Below are 6,000 nucleotides of genomic sequence, written 5' to 3' on the forward strand. Positions count from 1 at the left end.
TTCCACATCCTGGGGGAGCTGGATGCAGCCCGGAGCCCCTTCGGTCTGGGTCTGCACTAGGACACAGTGTGTGCTCTCTGTGTTGCCACTACTTCAAAAAAATAAGATTTAAGGTCACAGGCACCAGTATATGCCAATTACTGAATAGCTATTCAAAAACAGTCGGCCAGAGTAACTAGTAGGCCCGAAACCCAGGTAGCCATGAAAGGGGTCATTGCTGGAGTAATTCTGAAACCGAACTTGGAAAAATAGGTAGTGATTTTACTGGAGGTAACATGTTGGTTTGCTATGTTTCACTTCCTAATGGGAAGTGAAAGTCTGGTCAAGTTCAATTGGGGAGGAGATGAAGTCTGAAGCAGTCTTAAACTCAAGATTTCATGCACCAGCTACAACGAGGAGGACTGATCAAAACGATTGTGGGGTATTATTCTAGCTGTCGAATGTGAGACAGCCTCCAGGGCTGGGAGAAGCTGGTTGCCAGTAGGAGGTACTAGATGTGCAAGTGTGAGGAAAAGAAAGGCTAGGCAGGTGTGGTGGCCAGAAATGGATTTAAAAGGCAGGTCTAAGATGTGTTTCAGGGCAGCGGGGGGGGGTGGGGTGCCATCAGGGCAGGCAGAGGGAGCTTGGCTGCAGAGGAGGTGGCCGTGCTGCTGATGGTCAGCACCAAATGCTTCTCTGACCAGATCAGAAATCTTTTTTACGAATGCCTGGGGTTTTGCCGGCAGCAACGATAGTCCTCTCTCCTCCCTCTCGTTGGGTTACTTCTCCATCTGGGTAATGACCTCTTATACGGTCTGACTTAAATCCATTGTGGGCTCTTTCTCCTCGTTTTAAGAATATGTGGAAATACCTTTATTATTTGTTCTGTCTGTTGTAGAAAACATGGATAAGCCAAGGGGGAAAAAAAAGAAAAGAAAAGAAAAAGAAAAAGAAAACCATTGTAATCCTACCAAGCAGCACTTAACATTTCAATATGTTTCCTTCCAGACTTGTGTGTGTGTGTGTTTACAAAAATAGGATATACACACTATTCTGTCAATTGCCTCTCGCTTAATGTTCTGTGAGAAGCTGGATTTATTTCTAAAAGCCTATTAGCCATTTTACTGGTATTTCTCACTCAATGTGTCAACACCAAACTTATCACTTCTAATCTATCCCTAACTTAAATCTATGCCTGAATTTGTTCATTTACTGATTCATTAACCATCTTCTGAGTCCACCGTAGGGGCCTCGATGCTTGACAGTTACAGGTAAGTCAGCCCAGACACTCTCTCTTCCCAACCCTCCTCATGTTTATTTGGTCACTAAATCACTCATTCATTCAACAAATATTTGTTTCATTTGTCCTAACGTGCCTTTAGGCAGCCTGTATCCTTACGATGTGCTCATTCCATAAAATCGAGCAGCTATTATGTGCCAGACTTTGTTTTGTGCTCTGGACATACCACAGTAAACAAGACAGGTGTGCTTCCTTCTAGCAGGGCACTAATAATCTAGAGGGGGAAAGAAACAATACATCACTGAGTTAGAGCCTGATACTGCATAACAAATAACCCCCAACTTAGTGACTTAAAATAACAACAGTTATGTCACAGTTTCTGTGGGTCAGGAATCAGAGCTGGCTCAGCTTGGGGTCTTCTGCCTCAGAGTTCCTCCCACAGCTGCAGTTGGGGTGTCAGTCAGGGCTGCAGTCACCTCAAGGCTTAACTGGGGGAGGATTTTTTTCCAAGTTCATTCACGTGGTTGTTGGCTGCAGGCTGCCCTCAGTGTCTGGCCACATGTACCTCCCCATTAGAGCAGCTCACTTCATCAGAACAAGCAAGTGGGGGTGTGTGGGGAGGATAGGGGCGGTCAGAGATTGAGAGAGAGATTGGAGGAGAAAGGGAAGACAGAAGTCATGCCTTTAGGACATAATCTCAGAAGCGACATGCCGTCACTTTGCCATATTCTCTTTGTTAGAAGCAAGTCCCTAGGTCCTGCCCCCACTCAAGGGGAGGAGATGAGTAGCAGGAAGTGGGGGTCTTGGGAGGGCCCTTTTAGAAGGTTGCCTGCCCCCTTCAGAAATAGACAAGGCAATTCTAGCTCATGTTCACCACTCGGAAGGAAATGAAATGGGGAGACAATGAAGAGTGCCTGGGAGTGCTGGGGAAGGGGCTCCTGAGTGAGCGGGCAGGGGTGGCCTCGTGAGGAAGGAACAGCTAAGTGGGCACCCGAATGACAAGAAGGGGCCTGTCTGGAGATACCCAGGCCTCCCTGACAGCAGAACAAGAAGTGCACAGGGGAGAGGGAGCTTCATGTGTTTGGGGAAGAGAACAGAGGCCAGTAACGTGGAAGAAAGTGAGTGATGGGGTTGCGGTGCCTGGTAAGGGGAGAACCTTATAACAGACCTTATGACAAATCGCACGGGGTAAATATTATCTCGGTTTTTAAATGACAAGTAGCTTCCCTAAGATCCCACAGCTTGGAAGTGACATAGCACACGCAAGGATTTGAACTGGGGTCTACCTGATGCTAAAATCCTTGTATTTGCCACGCCAACACCCTGCAGTTCATTGCAGAATCCACTAGAAGGGATGACTTGCAAAGGAAACCATAAACAACACAAAAAGACCGCCCTCAGAATGGGAGAAAATATTTCCAAGTGAAGCAACTGATAAGGCATTAATCTCCAAAATATACAAACAGCTCATGCAGCTCAATATCAAAAACACAAACAACCCAATCAAAAAATGGGCAGAAAATTGAAATAGACATTTCTCCAAAGAAGACATACAGTTGGCCAAAAAGCACATGAAAAGTTGCTCAACATCACTAATTATTAGAGAAATGCAAAGCAAAACTACAATGAGGTATCCCCTCACACCAGTCAGATGGCCATCATCAAAAAGTCTACAAACAGTAAATGCTGGAGAGGGTGTGGAGAAAAGGGAACCCTCCTACACTGTTGGTGGGAGTGTAAATTGGTGCAGCCACTATGGAGAACAGCATAGAGGTTCCTTAAAAAACTAAAAATAGAACTATCATATGATCCAGCAATCCCATTCCTTGGCATGTATCCAGAAAAAACCATAATTTGAAGTGATACATGGACCCCAATGTTCAGAGCAGCACTATTTACAATAGCCAAGATGTGGAAGCAACCTAAATGTCCATCAGCAGATGAGTGGATGAGGAAGATGTGGTACATATATACAATGGGATATTACTCAGCCATAAAAAGAATGAAACAATGCCATTTGCAGGAACATGGATGGACCTAGAGATTGTCATACTGAGTGAAGTAAGTCAGACAGAGACAAATATCATATGATATCGCTTATATGTGGAATCTTAAAAAATGATACAAATGAACTTATTTACAAAATAGAAAACAGATTCACAGACTTAGAAAACAAACTTATGGTTACGGGGGAGGGGGGCGGGGAAGAAGGAGGAGGGATAAATTGGGAGACTGGGATTGACATACACACACTACTCTATATAAAATAGATAACTAATAAGGACCTACTGGATAGCACAGGGAACTCTACCCAACACTCTGTGATGACCTATACGGGAAAAGAATCTAAAAAAGAGGGTGTATATATATATATATATATATATATATATATATGTATAACAGATTCACTTTGTTGTACACCTGAAACTAACACAATATTGTAAATCAACTATATTCCAATAAAAAAATTAAAAATAAAGACAAATTAAAAAAAAAAAAAGTTGAGTTGAGTGATCAGCCACCCCGGCCCGGGATGGAGGAGTTGCCTAGGACGTGAGACTTCCATGGGTAAAACCAGGACAGCCTGCAGGGAACCAGGACAGTTGATCACCCCAAAGTGAAAACATGATCCCCAGGCTCTTTGATGTGATATTAAGCCCAGGCCAAGCCAGCAGCCATGAGTCAGCCCAGGGAAGACGCAGCTGTGTGTTTTGTTGCCAAAGGAATAAACTGTGAAATAGCCCCACCTTGTCAGTAAAACACAGTGTTTAAACACTGCCGTTTTGTTGTTTGTTTTTCTCAGGTCATTCCTGTGAGAAAAGCTGGCCTAACACAGAGGCGTGGTCCTGGAACCTTAGGGCTGGGAAAGACCGAGACTGGTCCCCTCTCAGCCTCAGCCACTGAGCAGGACGTAAGGCACAGGGTAGGGCTTCCTGTCCCTCAGACATCTTCCCACTGGGCATCCTGCTTTCTACATAGGTACTGATTCAATGCCCGGTGTCCCTTCCTGAATCCCCTCCCCCTCTGCAGTGTGACGCCTGGCCCCTGGAAGGTGCTACACGGCAGTCCAACGAATGACGATGACCTGTGACAGCAAAGTGTGATTTGGCTGAAAAGGCCACATCAGCGAAGGCTGGAGGCTGGGCTTCAAACGTTGCTTGGCTTTGCTCACTTTACCATATCCCAGTGACTTGAAGCGGGAGGTCAGTGGCTTGAAGATAGCCCTGGTGGGATTGGCCATCTCTCATCGAGGCAACTGATTCTTCACTTCCTGCAGACCAGCTTTCCTTTGTGAACCTCTCCTATGGCAAACTCTGTGACCCAGAGCTTCTCCTCTGCTCCTCTTCTAACTCCTTTCCTGGACTCACTCTTCCTCGGAGAGCGAGTGACTCAGTGACTGGGCTCTCAGCCACCTTCTCCCCCACCTTAGAGAGTCCCACGCTCAGCTGGAACCTGCGCCTCTGAGCTGAAGACCTCCTAAGAGATCTCAGACCAGATTGACTTGATTTAGAGACGGTGGTAGATCATATCCATCCTCTCTCTCTGCTCAGCATCCCCTGTGGGTGGAATGTATTCCATGCCCCTTTGTCAGGCTTGGCCTGATGTCTTGCTTTGGCCATGGAATGTGGGCAGAGTGACAATGTGCTAATTTCCAAGAGAAGCTTTAACAGGCACCGCGTGGTCCTCTATGTCATACTTTTTCCTTCTGTCACCGAATGCCATGCTCAAATATAGGTTTCTCTTTCAGCCTGGGATTCAGAAAGAGACAACCAAATACCTGCTCTCTCTGTTTTCCACAGAACATCCAAAGCCGATGGGATCATGAAAAGTACATCATTGAAAGGTGATTATTCGCAAATGGGATCGGATCTCTAAGAATGACTGGATAGGCAGTTTCTGCCCAGTAATTGTTCAAGGTGAAATGGAGAATTGATACATTCTGCAAGAGTATATAAAATAATGCTGAGATTCAATGCTCACAGACCAATTAAAAGTAAACTCTGAGAGAGGCAAGCTTTAAGAGAGCTCCGCTTGCCCCACCTAACCAAGGTTGGATTACGGAGTGTGGAGGCTTTGGGTTTGAAAGACAAGGTGTTGAGATCGTCCGTTCTTAACAGAGCAACCAGAAACAGTCCTTCAATATGTCAGCCTGTGCCACACTTCCACTCCATACCCACTCGTGGCTTCCCGTGACACACGAGAGCCATAACACCCCCCCCGCCCCCGCTGCTTGACTTCCACCACCTCATCTCCTATGCTGCCTTTCTTTCTCACTTTCCTGTAACCACACTGGCCTCCTTGCCATCTCTCACAGCCACCAAGAAAGCTCCTGCCTCCAAGGCTTTGCACTTGCTGTTCTCACCACTCAAAGCACTCCCTAGATGTCCCTGTGACACTCCCTCTCTCCCTTTAGGTTTCTATCCAAATACCACCTTACCACCCACATGGTGTGGGTACTTCCTTGTACTTCCTTGCCCATTGCTGCTTTGGTTAAAATCAAAGACAGACAGAGACCAGACTTGAAAATTTCCTGAGTGATCATACAAGCAACGTTTAGTTTAACTTAGTTTATCTTAGTTTTGCAAGACAAGTGAGATTACTTCTGTATTTTATGAACTTTTGAAGCTTTGGACAATAAGTTTGAACACAAATCACATCACTCCTGGGTTGAAGCCCTTCAGCATCAATGTATAATATTGACATTTGCTCTCTTCTGCAGCAAAGGGCAGACCACATGTTCCAGATGATTTGACCACAGGTTGGTGCAGCCTGCATTAGCC

Source organism: Hippopotamus amphibius, chromosome 3 (genome assembly GCF_030028045.1).
Source record: "Hippopotamus amphibius kiboko isolate mHipAmp2 chromosome 3, mHipAmp2.hap2, whole genome shotgun sequence".
Classification (NCBI taxonomy): domain Eukaryota; kingdom Metazoa; phylum Chordata; class Mammalia; order Artiodactyla; family Hippopotamidae; genus Hippopotamus; species Hippopotamus amphibius.